This window comes from Dermacentor silvarum, chromosome 2 (genome assembly GCF_013339745.2).
Source record: "Dermacentor silvarum isolate Dsil-2018 chromosome 2, BIME_Dsil_1.4, whole genome shotgun sequence".
Taxonomy (NCBI): Eukaryota; Metazoa; Arthropoda; class Arachnida; order Ixodida; family Ixodidae; genus Dermacentor; species Dermacentor silvarum.
The window spans coordinates 240,455,363-240,472,918 of record NC_051155.1 but is presented as its reverse complement, the minus strand read 5'-3'; positions in this window follow the sequence as shown (position 1 = coordinate 240,472,918).

The following is a 17,556-nucleotide window of genomic DNA, read 5'->3' as shown; positions in this document are numbered from 1 at the left end:
GGGTGGAATGGAGCCGGATTTTTATTTCATGTTCAGGTTCATTTTTATGTTTCGGATAGCCGGCCTGTTGGAGGGGGGGGGGGGGGGGGGGGTGAAGACAGGGACGTGCAGTGACGCTCATACTGCATCGCGCAACCAAGACGCGACAGCTATATCTTCGTGGGACGAAAACCTCGTTGAAGCGTCTTGTTTCTTTTTTAATTACGGGTATATATGAGTAGAAGTAAACTTCTCAGTCGTCGAACGAAGCCCTGGTTGGAGCCGCCTTGCCTCCTGCCACTGCCATCATTATCCAGCCGGAGTTCGACCGTACACCGCGGCATCTCGATCGAAGCCCGGTCCTCAAGCGATGAAGCCCCCTCCTCTCCAAATTGCTAGCTTCCGCTCGAAATATGTGGGAAGAGCGACGCAATGAACGTGAGGGCACAGTGTAGGAAACAGAGAAGTACTGCCAGCAGTGGAGAAGAAGGAGAGAGGGTGCGTAGAAATATCGTCTGCTCCTGGAGGTCGAACGCTTCGCTATCGAACCGCGAAGGGTTCGGTCGCGGTCGTTTTGAAACGAGATCATTGCCGCCGTTGCGAAAACGAGCAAACGAGCGCGGGCTTATGGGCGTAAGCTGGATGAGGAGGTTGTCGCCTCGCTCGCTGAGCAATGAGGCAGGGGGGCGGGAGCGGGGGTGCACACATCAGCGTCAACAATCGCCTTAAGAAAATATGTGCAGCGTTACTGACGCTACGAGGTAGCTTTATCGTAAGTTGAATAGTACTACCGCACTAATATGAGCTACAACACGCGACCGCTTTACCACGAGCTTTCGCGTTGTAGCTCATACTAAGCGTGATAGTACATATGTCATCACCTTCTTTGACGGGGCACACAAGCAGCCTTTGAAACGAGCTATGCGTGCAGTTATGGAAAGCAAACGACGCAGTCTGAACTATGCTTGTACCGCAGGCAAACGCAGTTCATTTGTAAACGTCTGCTACAAATATAGTCTTCAGAACACTGCATGGTTTTAGCGAAACCGTGCACGCGAGTGAACAGAGAGCAGTGACGGCACTTGTGCATCGACAGGCAGCATGCTCGCGTTCTTCCGTTTGTCGAGTTTTGGGTTTTTTCCCTTGTTCGGCTTGGTAGGCACGATAAGGAACCATACAGGTTTATGCAAAAAAAAAAAAAAACAGCAGTTTTTCTTCCTTGAACATCACCGGTATCCCTAGCAAAGCGATACTGCGGCCATCCTCGTTACATTCATTTATCGTTTCTCAGGGTGCTTTCGAGTGGATTTTTGAAAAGGTGCGATTGATCTGTTTTAAAGCGTAGCTTTATATCTCTAGGCGAAATCGCCTTGGCGAAATCGCCGGTATGCAGAAAACTATCATCATCAGCATTGGCTCAAGCGTCGTCGTCTTCTCCCGCAGCTGGCTCGTTGGCTCCCCTCGGCACGCGCTCGTTACACTGCTCTCGCGTTCATCGTCATCTTCTTCTTCCACAGCTGGCTGCGTTGCCGCTCATCATTCCCGCGTAGAATTTCACTTCTCTTCTGTCGTCGTAATGGGGAGGCCGTGTTTACGGGGGGATTAGCCATTGCTTAAGGGGGTATGGGCCATTCATTGTCTTACCGTAACAGACAGATTTCATTTCGAAGCAATTTCATTTCGAAGAATCGCAAGCGGCAATGGCGGGCGAATGCTGCTAACCATGCCACCGCCGAGCAAACTCGAGACATCGAACGCAAGCGACTACGGCAGACTGCGGGCATACCGTCAGTGGGGTCGTTCTCTCCGTCGCAGCCGAACGTGTGTGTAACTTCATAATTGAGAAATACTTTAATGAACCCTCGGGATTAACCCAGAGCTAAACACCGGGCCGCTAGTTGCAGCTTCACTGGTTAACCATCTTCACGGAGTGGAAGGGCCGACGAATCTTTTTTTCTTTTCTTTCTTTTTTTTTTTTTGTTGCCGATCTTCTCGTCCGTCGCACTGCGAGACTGTCGACTCTGGCAGCATTGATGCCTTCAGATCGCATACCACGGCCTATTGGCTAGCTGCCTCCTCGTAAAGATCACCTATACCACGTGACACCTGTGGTGAAAACGATGTGCGATATCCGCCGCCATGGTCGTGAGGAGCGCTGGCTGACACTCCCAGGGCTAGATCTTGTGCACATACACAAACACCCAAGAAACTAGACGGCAGAATAACTAAACCGTGGCTCAATCGGTAGAGTATCCAAGGCATATGGTACAAGGTGGGGTACGGTGTCGACTTACATTTACCCTTTCCTGATTATTGATACATTTCAATTAAAATCCCAGTTAATTTTTCTCATGCTTTACTTAGTTGTGTGCGTGCTTCATGTGGTTGTGAGAAAACCAAATCAGCGCCTTCGGTTCCCTTTCTTCTAGTGCTAATGTTAGAATACCCATATTTTGAACGTGCCTTTAGCACCGACTAGCTTCAGGCATGTACCTGGAACGTGTCTTCTAGATAATTAAAAAGTTTATGAGTGAAATATAAGTAATGAATTAAACGCGTTTACAGCTCAATATACGCTGTTGGCTGCCGCGACTGATGGTGTTAGAAACAAATTTACGTCTTTTTCTTTAGTGGGCTCCCTTTGAGAATTAAAAGCTGTGTTATTATACAAAATATTTATTGGTCGCTGGTCCTGTGAAGTTTGAACACTGGTCGAACATTGGATTGCTGCATCAATTTAGTGACATGGGCAGCAACAAACTGTAATAAACAGTACCGGTCAATAATGACAAAAGAGCGCATGCGGAAGGGAACCATTCGGATAAGTGGTCGTCAAGAACTCGTACAGGGGCGCAAAAAAAAAACAATGAATGAAACACTTAATCAGATCAAACGAAATCAGCCCTCTGCAGCGCTAGGTTAGCTACCGCCGTTGACCAATTCAGTAAATAAACCGGTACAGTTACGACAGCATGGCTGTTAGTTAAAGGCAAAAGGTGGGAAAATCACTGCTTCGCGTGCATTCTCACTGGAGGTTGAGCGAAATTACTTCGATCGATAATAAATAACTATTTCTTTCTATTCTATCTGGGACCGCACGCCCATCGTCTCTGTTCAAAAACCCGGCACCGTTCCTCTTTTATTGCCGTAATTATCACATTATAGGTCACTCGCCCGGTCGTTAGATAACGGTTTCTTCTTGGACGAGAAAGTAAAGAAGCCCTAACGCCCATTTTCTTGTCCCAACCCGGCCCACTTTATTTTCAGTATTTTAGTCTTTTTTCTTATCGCTATCACATTAATTCACTCGCTTGTAAAGCACCTTTTTCTTTCTTTTTTTTCGTTTTTTTTTTGTGAGTCAAGAAGATGACGCGCGAATAGCAGCACTAGAAGCTTCCACGGCGATGCCGCCGAAGCAAAGTTCGCATAATTTCGCACACTTTTCGCAGCAGAATTAACGATGATCGTACAAAACGCAGCCGAATTAAAATGTTTCGGAGTGAGAACGTTGCGGGCTGCAATATACGGACGACAACGGGAGTGTACACAAGTTAGTCGAGTTATTTTGTAAGTATGTTTCCCTTCCGTTTTGCCGCCAACGTGACACTGATTTACAAAATAGCGATAGCACAAGCCACGTAAGCAACAGTGCAGATGCTTAAGCACAAGAAGGCACGTTGCAGTGAAGGGAAAGGTATTTAAGGGGGAAACCTAAAAGTTGATGTTGACTGATAGTTCGCCGTTTTTTGATGGATTTGGAGGGTTGGAGATCTCTGAAAGACGGTGAAGGATTACGTAACAATTTCAGTACTTTCGGGTTCTTTGCCGTGCACCTAAATCAAGTTACTCAAGCACTTGTGCATTTCGCCCTAACCGGAATGCGGCCGCGACGGCCCGGAATTGCACCTGCGACCTTTTGTTCAGCAGAAGAATGCCATAGCCACTGAGCCACCATTGCTGCCGATTTTGTTGTCTTTCCAAATAGCTCATAAACTAGACAGCAGCAACATCCCTCGCATAACGAATGGGTTCATTTGTATGCAGCTCCATCTGACACTACCCCTACAAATGTGCCGGTGACCTGCCCTGTTCTCTGCCCAATCGCACAGTGAAACAAGAGTGGCACCTGGGCATGCTCAGTACAAGAAATATTACACCTTCAACCACATAAGTTCTCTAAAATAAAAACAAAATGTGTGTTTTTACGCGTCGAAACAACGATGTGATTATGAGGCACGCCGCATATAATGGGGGACTTCTGCTTAATTTTGACCACTTAATTAAATTATGAGGTTTTACGTGCCAAAACCGCGAATTTTTTTGACCACTTAGATTCGTTAAAGTGCACCCAATGCACGAGTGTTCTTGCATTTCGTCCCGATCGAAATTTGGTCACCGCGGTCGGGATTTTATCCAAGCGGCCTCGGGCTCAGTAGCGCAACACTAAAGCCACCATACACAACCACATCTGGTGCATAAGGCGGGCGCATTAAAGAAGTGCTTTTTTATGCCTTCTGTCCCTGTGTTTGCCTCTTCTGCTCGGTCAATTTCTTGCCGAGTAAAGTGGGCCGATCCTGTATATACTTTAATGGTAGAGTGCATGGCCAGCCCTGGAAGACAGTGTCATAACTAACTGGGCCACTCGCGGAGGCAGGGTAATCAGAAGTCGCATGGTGGCGTTCCCCGCGTCTTGCCGCCACGCTGGGCCGGCATGTAATCGTTGTATTGCAAAACAACGTTGCACAGAAGATGAACAGTTGTCTAATTAACCGCTTCACGAAAGCTTTGGTTCACACAGGTTTATATGCGCGATGTATCTGCTGAATTTTTTAAACAGGCATTTCTTTTTCAAACCCTGCCAGAATTCGCTGGCCATGGCTGGAGCTGCTTGCTACTGCTGTCTCGTCGAATAGCTCACATGCAGAACAGAATAGGCACCGGTACTACGGAATCACCCAATCGCCCAATGGCACAATTAATATTCGCACTGCAGCAAATACGCGGCTTCAAGCGCGTAGTTTCTTTAATGAAGTGAAGCTTTCTATGATATTCACTTTCGGGGCTTGACATTACTACGTGGCCAGGTACACGCCGAGTAAAATGTGTTGGCCTTGCAGACCGTGCAATAGTAATGAATGAATTATCGTGTTTTACGTGCTAAAACCCCGATTTTATTATGAGGCACGACATATATAGGGGGGGGGGGGGGGGGACTCTGGCTTAATTTTGACCACCTAAGTTCCTTAACGTGCACCCAATGCACGGTACATGGGCGTTTTTGCATTTCGCCTTCATTGAAATGCGGCCGCCGCGGCAGGGATTTGATCCCGCGACCTCGTGCTTAGCAGCGCAACACGATAGCTGCTAAGCCTCCGCTGCGGGTGACAGTGCAATAGTAAAGTGAGTGATCCCGGAGATGCGTAATGAAAACTGGGCCAATCACGCAGACCGTGTAATCCGCGGTCGCGAAGGTCACGTGGCGTGAGCCTCCGCATCCTTCCGTCTTGCCGGGTAGGCACGTTATCGCCATTCTGCAAAACGCGATTCACTAGATGAACAGTTTTATAGAGTTTCATTAACCGGCTTCACATAAAGCTTCGTTTGATTCAGCTTCTGTGATCTGCATTGAATCGGTGTATTTTCCTTTTCTTTTCTTTTTTTTTATTCTCCTCTAATACAAAAGTTGGAATGTAAATAAAATCGTAAGAGAAAAGTTCGACATGAAAAACACTCTCTGAATCGAAGTACAAAATGCAACAAACGCATTCATTCTAAGGCAGCTAGTTATCAAAATGATGCATATTTCTGCGAGCCATATAGAAAAGAGAGAAACCACAAACAGCAGCTCTCAAATAAGGCTGCAATGGCGACTGAGGAAAAAAAAAAACCTGTGATATGCGAAGAAGCCCGGAGACAGGGAATAAACCGGAAGCTTTCAGTTGTCTCGGGGCGTGACAGAAAGATGAAGAAAAGCATGAGGGGGCGGGACTCAGTAGGGATATTTCCGCTCTTGGAATCCTGTTACCTCTGTAGCAGAGCCCCGGCTGCTGCCTCCGCCAGTGCCCCTCGTGAGATCCAGAACCCGCCACCCCGTCACCACCCCCCGCTTCATCACGGCAGTTACTCCCCGTGCTCCTCAAAGCACGGCGTGTACTTGACGTGTTTTTATTTATTTTTTGGTAGTCAGGCTTTCGCCAACAAATCGGGAGTCTCGTTTGTGATAATTAGATTGAAACCAAGGAAACCCTGGGCGGCTTCCATGGTGCAGCAGGTGCAGGTCAGGATAATTTATGTTTATGCACAGGGGCGAGGTGGGGCCCGCTTACCGCAAAGATGCATCACCAACGGGACGCGCGCGTCGGTTTCAGACATTGACTTGGCACGTGCTTACGCACTCGCTTCAATGATTATTGTGCGTTAATTAACGTGCACGTATAGCGCGCAATTGGTGGAGAGCACCGCAGGTACGTTTGCTTCCTCTTAGCACGGTGTAATCCCACTTCATATATACCAGTATGTTCCCGTTATTTTTTTTTCGAGAGCCCTATACTTTCTTGTTCATAAAATTAAGGCGGTTAGTAGCAGTGGCAGCATGAAATTGTGATACGACACTCATGAAGGTAAATATTTTGCTTTAATGCATAATAACTACAGCTTTGTTATTTTCTTATGGGCGAACAACGGTGCACACGTGGCGTTTTTTTTTATTTCCGTAAAAAACATTGTCTAGAATGCAGATGTTGATGTAAAACATCATTTTCTAGTCCTGAAACTAAGCAGTAATTTACCGCCTTGATAACTGGCGTACGTAACTATAAGAGGTGGGGAAAATGAGAAGTGAAGGAATTTATATTGTTACAAGAAATTAGGTGAACGTAAAAATTAAGCAAATATGTATTTACACAATGTACCGTATGTCCCAGGTAACATTTGTCAAGCTGTTCAACAGAACTATAAAAAAAAAAAAAAAAAAAACATGGTGCGAGATAGATTTATGAGACCTATGGTGTTAGACGGTCACAGGTCTGGTGATCGGACACCGGACACCGTACCAGCAGCTCGTGCAACGCTTCTCCCCAACCCAGTCGGCTTCTTGCTCAAGGCACTGCGGTACCGTCGAGCAATATTGTCCATGCAATGAGCCTGCTGGAACTCTCTGGATTACTGCTCACATTCATCCGACTGATAAGGCTAACTTAGCTAAGACAACTTCGAGGGCGCACAGCACAACGGTAAACAAGTACAAAAAAAAAAAGGAGACAGACACGGACGAACGGACTAGCACTCGACCGTGTCTCCTTTTTGGTGCCTGTTCTTACCGTTGCGCTGTGCGCCCTTAAGATTCCTCACCAACTAGCCCATGCAAGCACTTTGCTCAGTTATATATAACTAAGACAATTTGTGAACCTAAATGTGATCATACGACACAACTTCGTTCGCGCATGGTGACTTGCATTGCTGAGAAAATTACATGCCACAAAGTGCGGACAAGTTGTAAGACATTGGAAACTTGAGGCGATACATAAATACAAAACCCACTGTATGCTGCGATCGAAGCAAACGTGAAACTGTGTGCCCATTGTAAGTACATCAAACCTAAGATAATTTGGCGACAGTTATTGCTTCCCCAAAGCGATAAAATTTTAGGATTACATTATAGTCGAAGGACCTGGCCTCTTTTCCAGGTGCATTAATTTTTTTACCTCCCTTGGTTGTTGAGGCTGCTTCCATCCCAAGCACCGCGTAGCCAAAGAGGGCCTCTGTATTAAGAAAAGATAACGCTCCTTAATTCAATTCCGGCGGCTCCTAAAGATTTGGCATTGCGTTTTTTTTTTACCATTGTTTTGAGAAAGAGAAATTAGGCTTCACCTCTTAGCGCTAAAGAAGTACTGTAGAACAGAACTTCCTATACTTGAAGCTAGTTCTCGCGCCATAAAACAAATAGAAAAGGAATATATTTTACTTTTTCTTGAAAATTTTATTATGGTGATGGAGGCATAAATTTTTATCTGGGTGCTCCGAGGCCTGTGCAGTGTGTGAATTCGGATAGTGTTTCGTGCGAGCTTTATCGTCTATACTCAATGATCATAGCAAGATGTGGCACTGTGATGAAAGTTGAAAGTTGGCTCGCAAAATAAAAAAAAGGGAGCGGTTCAGTTGAATGGAAGGGCAAGTTTATACTAAGTCGCGGGCGCCCATTTTTGAAACTGGAATGCGGCATTTAGTAGATTCTGCGTTGAGTGAAGTGTGTGACAAGTTCCAATTACAACTCATGCCCTCTCTATCTGAAGTAGGATATATGAGAGGGCTTCTTCCGGCCTGTCCCCCTCTCTGCCATTTAAATCACTCACAGGGTGAGCTATTGAGACCGTGTGAGAGATTGAGGCAGCAGAGGGACAGAGGGGGCAAAAAATATCTCTTGATTCGGTAATAAAGGTATTTACATCACATTATAAACGGTTTGAACTATTAATGACGGCTCTTGAATGTATGGAGCTAGGACTAGGAGGAGTAGGGACTGCCTTTCCTTAGGGTACCCCAATGCGTCCCCCCCCCCCTCCCCTCCACTCCATAGAAGCACAATACCTTTCACCGTTTTCAAACGTAGTCCCCAGAATGTTGTTCGGCTTTGTTCACTGAAATAACCTGAACAGTTCAAGTACAAAAAAAGGAAGAATAATATGCCCGAGCACTTGATCAAATAAAAATGCGCAAATTTACAGCACTTTTTTTTCTTCAAATTATCGTCGGAACTTAGTTGATTGATTATGTCGTAAAATAGAACGCAAGATATAGACTTCATTTGAAAATGTACTTTCAAGAAGCACGCCCGGTACACTGAATGCCCGCTAAAGAACACTTTTTTTGGCAAAGTTGACTATAAAGACAAGTGAACGAGAGCTTCTCGCTTTAGCAAGCTCGCCGCTGCCACGTCATGTGCGAGATTCTCTATCCTATGTAGTGTTCTATTTAACTTTTTTTTTAATGAAGGATTCATTAAGGAAACTTGCAAAAAATTAGTATAAGACAGAAAGGACTTAACGAGCTTACTGATGTCAAGAGGGACAACTGAAAAAAAAAAAACACACACTGAAATACCGAATACGCTTGGCAGTGACAAGGAAAGCCCAGAGATCCCAGAGGGTCTCTGATCTTTCGGGTGAATTGCAGGAGTTTCGCGAGAAACACGACCGAGGAGAGGCGTGCATCATGCAGATAAGTGAATATGTGGTACGCAGAGAGACACCGCTCAAAGCATTAGACAGCTGTAAAAAGATGCCAGGCTTCTGAGGGGCGTTGTAATGTTCCGCAATGCATGTACTAATGAGGCAGTTAATTACATGAAATATACTTTAGTGTTAAAGATTTAGAAGTGTTTCTCCTTTGGAAAAGTCCTTCGTCGGATTGCCCATATACCCCGGAAAAAGAAGCGCTAAAATGTATTAGTGAAGTATATAAAAAAGAAAAGATTATACAGACCCATGTAGCGACCCATTTCTTGCGCTACTCGCATACGCAAGTAGCGACCGAAATATGTGGCTCATTTCTCTCGAATCACATTCATCCGTTCGCGCGCTAGGTTATCATAACATCGCAAGCTAACTTTTCTGATGCAGGAAACAAGTTTTTCCGAAAGGAGAAAGTTTTCTAGTTCACTGTGTTCTACCTACTGTTTTCATGTTGGAATAAAGGAAAATAAGATAGGGGGAAAGTGAGGAGGGGAGGGGGGGGGGGGTTGAGGCAGCTAATAAGAGGGCTTAGGAGAAAGGACAGTGAAATTTATTTCTAAAGAAGTCCGAAGTAGGTTGATATATGCTTCTGGTGGAATGAATGTGTGATCTCTTGAAAGTGCTTTATTGATGTCCGAACATTCTACTTTTACACAGTTCTTTGAAGCTTGTCACTTCCTAGCCTTCTAGGAAACAAACTCAGGCTATTAGTCACGTCTAAAAGGTCCGGGCTCTGGCAAGTACAGCGAGCGCGGAGTCAAGTTCCGTGCGCCAAATCTGCATAGCAAATCGCTCTCTTTGGCGACACCTCACAGGAAGTCGCAGGCGGTAGTGTCATGGGCTCTTTCTAAATGAAGCCTTCCGGTGACCTCGCTTTTAACATACTTATTTCACTCGTAATTTTTCTTACTTCTCTGATTCTTCTATCTCGAACAATTTATTTCATTTAGCCCCTACTTCTCTGGGTGTTCATGAAGCATCTTCGTTGTCACGCAAATGCCACATAGGAGTTTAAATTGCGTTTATTGAGAGTGGCTGAAGCATGATTCTGGACAGTCGAATTTCTCGTAATTATGCATATAATGTATGAAGCGGCCACCTATGCCGCATCACTTATCAGTTATGCCACCAAAAAAAGAAGCAACCAAAAAAGAATTTTCATTTGGGAAGTAGGGAAACTGCAAGGGATTATTATTATTATTTATTATTATTTGATTTGAAAACATATACACAGGAAAGAGAAAGCGAGAAGCAAGGCTGGCAACTGCCACCAAAAGGGGCACAACGCCTGCCTACTCTTCGGAAAGGACGAGAGAAACATAGAAGGAAAGATAGGAATGAGGGGAGGAAGGAGGAAAGGAAGAGCGAGAGGACAAATCTCAAAGAATAAAGTACAACTGCAGGTCAAGCTACTAAAGAATGTAAAATAAAAGAAATAGTTGCTTGGTTACAAACATGCCCCTAAGTTCGTTGCTTCTAGAAAAGTAAGGAGAGCACGATGAGCTTGATCACGTCGAGACGCACAACCAATGGGGTATAAACATTCATCTAGAGTCGTACACCGCAGGCCAAGGAGATGATAGTCCCTCACCAGCGATATGCGTTGCGCACTGAAAGCGGGACATTCCAATATCAGGTGCTGAAGTGTCTCGCAGCCACCGCAAGACGTACACGATGGACTAGTCACACGTCCTTGTCTGTGTAAACGTTCTGCAAGGGAATGATCTGGAAACGGACACATATGAAACTTGAAATACTCCCCTCTGCTTCTTCACCACGCAGCACACTCACGGCACTGTTTGCTGTTGTCATTATCGCTAAGCAGAGAAAAACAGAAGACAAACCAGAATGACAGCTTACGGTACTAGGCACAACGTTTCTTCATAATATCTGAACTGTAGCTTGCAATGCCCCACAGCCGTACTTAAATTCTACTGTCGCACATTCATGAAGACGCACTTCGTATTTTGGCCTTGTCGTGCTTTAAGGAAAGGAATCAATTGCGTTCAATGCCTGAACTTGATCTTTTTGGTATGGCGTCATGACGAAAAAAAAAAAAAAAGAACAGCGCAATAAACAGGTCGGGACAACAAACAGAAGTGTCATGTCCGGTCAGTTTCTTCTTGACCTGTTATTCGCGCAAGTTTTTTTACTTTCTGCTTTTTTTTATTCTCATCATGGAAATTGGTACGTCACGCACGATTTCTGTGTCGCACCGTATGGCAGCCAGTCGTGCACTTCCTGACTGCCACGTGTAGAGTTGGTTACCTACTTAAGTTTCGAATATGTTTTCGCTGCGGAAATAACAGCACGTTGACGCAGAAAGGTAAGTGGAAGGCACGAACAAAGCAGAGGCGTTGAAGCGTAATCACTGACCGCGTATTGATTCTCTTGGGAAACCATTTTTTCTTTATTTTATGAACAGCCATTTTTCTATGTTAACTTACCAGAAATCGTGTTACATAATTGCTGGTTTACAAGTCACTTTTGTTTTTCGGTTTTACTATGCCTTCTCAGCACTTTGTTTCCATCCAGCATATGTTTTCTGGTTTCGCTAACTTTCAAAATTTCTATTTTTTTCTATTTTTCGGCGAATGCATTTTATTTTATTAACAGAAAGCTGCTTTGAAGCACATACCGTGCTTTGCGCTGCGTCTTTCTATTGTATAATCTGTTTTTCCTGCATTGTAGTATGAAACCGAATAATACATTGGCAAAACACTCCCCTATTCAATTAAGAGTGTTGTCTATCTTCGTTTGCTCAGGTATACAATAAGGCCCACGCAGTCTGTATTGGAACATACTACAAAGCATGGAAGGATCCTATATTAGGATTATTTCATTATTAATTTTCTCTAATATTATAAAGGATGATTAGCGCAGCTAATACATGCATGTTCGGGTAGGTTCCCCTTGTCGCAACGCGGGCGCGATGTGATACCTGTTCTTATGTATGTTTTCAAACTGCCGATTTTTCTTCCCTATCTCGGTACATCTGCCGTTTGAAGCTTGCATTTTGCATGTACTAATCCCAAGCATACAAAATTTTATACTAATGAGACCAAATCGCCCCCGTAATGATTTGATTTTTTTGATAGTAGGCTTTGCCACAAGCATAGGCCGTACGCGGTGGTGCACGCTTTACAGAAACAGTTAGAGGACTCGATCTTTTCCCGGGCTTTCAAGCCAGACACACTGCAACTGCATTCGCAGCGTCGTTAATGTGGCTACACACTGTCGTGGCATTTAAAATGAATAACATAGGCGTAAACAGTGAAATATATGGCAGAGCGTTTGAATAAGAGACCAGCGTAAATTTCAGGGACCGCAGCGCGCTTGTAAAAAAGGCTACCTACGTATACATCTACGTTGATTCTAACACACAAATTCGTTTTGTGGTAATTAGTATTTCATGCAAGCAAGACCGAGTGCTCGCATGTCTCCAACAAACAGCCCGAAAAAAGCCGGCAGGCTGAACTAAAGCTGCCATAGAGATTCTACACACGTCGTTTATTCTGTGAAATGCTTCACAAATGGAGGCCGTTCCTTCGTTTTACAGCGAAGCTCTATATGGCTAGGCGAAACGAAAATCCATCCGTCCAATGTACCCCGAAACTATCATCATCAGCAATGGATCGAGTTTCGTCGTCGTCACCACTGCTCCCGCGTTCGTCATCGTCGTCTTCTTCCACAGCTGGCTCCGTTGCCGCTCATCATTCCAGCGTAGAATTTCACTTCCCTTCTGTCGTCGTAATGGAGAGGCCGCGTTTACGGGGTATGAGCCGTTGCTTAAGGGGGTATGAACCATTCATTATCTTATGGGACGGACAGATTTAATTTTGAAACAATTTAATTTTGAAGAATCGCAAGCCGCGACATGGCAACGGCGGACGGTCGGCATACTCCCAGTGACGTCGTTCTCTCTGTCGCAGCCGAATGTGTGTGTAACCTCATGAAGAAACACAAAGACGTAACCAATAATTGAGAAAGACTTTAATTAACCGTCGGGATTAGCCCAATGATAAACACCGGGGCCGCACGTTTCAGCTTTGCTGGCTAACCATCTGTACGGAGTACTTGGGCGGTGATTTATGTTTTTAAAATGTCATTAATTTGAAGTTAAGTGAAGTTAGGCTTTCAACCTTTTTCAGTACACAAATTGGAAGCGACCACTGTTTTTCAGCTTTGTTAGAATGCATTCAACGCAGTTTCACCGAAATTTAAAACTTCATGTTGCCTCGAGGGCAGTAACGACCGCTCTGAGTCGTGAAATTGCCACTGCTGCTCTGCACAGCTCTTCTTGGCGAAAGATGCTTCTGAGGTGACGTCACATTTGGAGCCAGCCAGCTAAATATTATAAGCTCCTCATGAGAAAGAGATTGAAAATATACTTATTCCCTACAAGAAGCCAAAATCTGGCATAGTCATAGACCGCGTGAGGTTTCTTATGCAGCAGGTTACAACACGCAACGATGGTTTATACATTCAGAAATATTTGTTTTAATTCCTAATTTAGCGATCGCAATTTTAAACACGTGTCTCAACATCATACGTTTCCTCTGTTTTCCCTTACTGTGCAGCGTGAACAGCCGTAGCACCGTAACTATATTCCAGGTACTATAAACGCGATGCAGGAGACCGTTTCAATGGTACTATTTCGTAATTGTATGTATGTATGTATGTATGTATGTATGTATGTATGTATGTATGTATGTATGTATGTATGTATGTATGTATGTATGTATGTATGTATGTATGTATGTATTATGTATGTATGTGTGTGTATGTGTATGTATGTGTGTATGTGTGTGTATGTGTGTGTATGTGTGTGTGTATGTGTGTGTATGTGTGTGTATGTGTGTGTATGTGTGTGTGTGTGTGTGTGTGTGTGTGTGTGTGTGTGTGTGTGTGTGTGTGTGTGTGTGTGTGTGTGTGTGTGTGTGTGTGTATGTGTGTATGTGCGCGCGTGCGTGTAGGTTTAGCGACCAGCACATGCTTCACCACAGCGACTGTAGGGTGGTGCCATACGGCCGAATGAAGGCTGATGCAGACCACTATATGAGTCGTCGCATTTCTATTATTGACTAGCCTCTCGAACTTCAATACGAAACTTTTCTTGAAGGCAATCACTGTCTTAGTATTCTTGGAGTGTATGATACGCAGCCGTTAAAAATAATGACAATTCTTGTCAGGAAAACAAGTGGGAAAGTTGAACAGGTACTAAACGCGGGCTAGAGCGAGCATTGTTGATGTATTCTGAAGCGCTGCCATGATTAAACTTTTTTTAGGGCAATGAAGAAGACGGACAGGCGAAAGCGCTTTTAACGAGCTCGTCTGTGCGTCTCCTTTCTTGTCGAAAGAGTTTCATATTGGCAGCTCTCGAAAATATATCGGGAAAGTAGGCTGGGAAGGGCAGGGCATGCAGCTGAATTATTCTTTTGTTTTGTTGTTTGCAATTTGTAAACAGGGAATATGCATCTTTTTTCGGACTGAAGTGTTTGCAGTATGTGGTAAATAAGTAGAGAGCAAAAGAGAGACTAAACGTTTACTATTCTGAATCAGTGAGGAAGAGTACTCCTCAGTCTAGGTAGCCATTGGCCTTTGCTGCTTTCCTAGCCTGGATCACCAGCTTGCGCTGGTCCTCCAAGCATGGCCGTGAGCATGGTCTCCCACGATCCTTCGCGGTTATCATTTATTTTCTTGATTGTTGGATTCTGCAAGGTTAGGACACCCCATCACCATGTGATGAAGGCTGTCCAGTGCCTCACAGGACCGGCAGAGGTATGCGAATTGGGTTGGGTGCATTCTATTTATTATAATGCCATGTACATAGGAATTTGTCTGGAGACGCCGCAAAGCGACTGTCTCTTATCTGGTTAGTTTGGAGTGTGGTAAGAAGTATACATTTGTTTTGCAATTTATAATGCTGCATGATTTATAATGCTGGATATTCCCGTATGTGTCTTGGGAATATCCTCCAACCTCCTCGCCTTTCGGAACCCTTCTGGCAGGAATGCCTGGCTTGTGTGATCTCTGGCTGCGACGTGGGCCGCTTCGTTTGCCGCCAGTGACTTGTGGCCAGCGGTCCACCCGATGTTGGTCTCAGGGACTTGCTTGCGTGCGTGTGGATATTGCTTGCAGGATTTTCAGAGCTTTGGTGGATATCCTGCATGTCTGGAAATTACGACACGCGGGTTTTGAGTCGCTCAGTATTACGGCATTTTCGTTGCATGTGGAGATGGCCAGTGCGATTGCCATCTCTTCGGCCGTGTCCGGATCTCGTGCGAGTATCACGGCAGTGGCCTTTTCTTCGCCTTGGGTATTAATTGCGAAAGCAGGATATCCTCGAATAAATAGAAACAAACATCTATGCACGGTATTGAAACGCGCAGAGAAACGCTGGAGTTGCACATTCAGAATCGGTCATGGAAGTACATAGCAGAAAATAATTATTGAGCATGAGTAGACAATGCATACAACTGACATGCGCTAAAATACAAGAGCTGTTGACTAGCTTACTTACTATGACAAAATTTCATGTTCACTTTCATAAATCGCTATAAGGTCGAGAAAATATTGCGCAATAATACAAAGAAATGTGAGTAAACAGTGATTGACATCGAAGACAGACAAGGTCTTTTTGCGCGCCTTATAGTATGCTATGGGGTTTGTTGTTTAGACAAGAGAGGCAAAATAGGCTTGTTGGTTCATCATGAAGGCAGTATTTCAGCGCTTAGTAAGGACGAGGACAAAGAAGGCAGACGTATAAGAACACACAGGCGCTACTCACAACAATGAAGTTTATTGCCGTTGACCACGCCGAACAATATAGTGCCATGGAAGCACGTCACCGACCACGTGAGCCACATTGCTCGCGGGGAGCAATGTGACAAGACAGGGCGTACAAACAGCAATGAAAATTTAATTGTACATGCGCAGCAAAGTAAGTTCCTTGTCACTCACTGTTTAGAGAACACTAGCTTCGGGATTGCTCCGCAATTTTTTTAACTGCACTATCTCCGAGTTCGGCTCATATTTTTTGTTGAGTAAAGCCACGGTTCCAGTTCCGGTTTTGGGTACATGCAGTTTGAACGAGCGCATATGGGTTTTATTGCGTCTTCTTGTGCTAATTACGCATTTTTATTGCTTTGTACATAGTTGTACGCTAATTTCGATCGTGCGTTAGTTTTCTTTCTAAGTTTTATTATGACGCCTTTTTGTTGTCCTGTGTGTGCTATAAGGCCTAAATTTGGCTCATTCGACCCGAAGAAAGTGGCCGGGTACCCAGACCTCACAAGTCCCAGATAAAGCTCCAACAATGTGACCTTGTCTTGAAAACTGCCACTCCTACTACTTTGCTGGCTATCACAGAAAAGGGTGTGAGAGGCATTGCTGATATTTTCAATGTTATTGGAAAGAGAGAGAGAGAGAGAGCTCTTTAAAGAAACTCAGATATTTCTGCTGGTGCATGTGTAGTTTCCTACATACTACTCGGCATGGCGGAGGAGACGAGATCTTGAAAGGCTCTAAGAGAGAGAGAGAGAGCGTGAGGAAGAAAAAGAATGAGGAGTGAAAAGAGATGGACTTGGTATTCACGTTAAATTGATGTTCATTGTGTTATATTCAAAATATATGTGATGTGAAAATAAAGTTCGGTCATTCTAATGTGTATTACTATAAAGCATTTTCTAAAGCTTGTGAAAAAAGCCAATATCCCTAATATAGGCAGACAACAAGCTCAAACACTGCCGTTGCTTAGAAGGACAAGAAGTGCGACCTAATGTGCTTCTCAGCGTCAATATTGCGTTGCTAATTTTGTCCATTTCCCTTTCATCAATGGTTCCTTTATTTCTATAGGGTATGCAGTTGTGACAGGATGGGCTCTACCGTTTCTATAGCACCACAATCGTCACATTAGAAATTGATTGATTAGGCTACCTTCTCCGGATAACTGAAGCAACCAGTCAATTCTCTATCTCGCAACGCAGTCAGCCAATAAGAATGCGTCCTTGTCAGCCCTTGCTTCTGTAGCAAATTGTGGGGCGCCGTTGTTGGAGTTCTGGGTAATACCGGCGCTCCCCACTCCTGCACTGCGGGTCTGAGCTGTCAGCGGCTTAAGACAAATGGACGAGGTCGTCGAATCCCTGTCGCTGACAGAAAGAGAAACGGGAGAGTGATATGTTGCCCCCAAGAACAACAGTGGTACACTTTCTAAGCACCTGACCCTAGAACCATCAATTGTTGCTTCTTTCTCACACGCTTGCTTCAGGAAAGGAAAATTTGTCTCACCTAGAAGAGAGGAACCGAAAGCAAACCAGCATGTTCGAAACCTTCGCTTTCAGTCTTG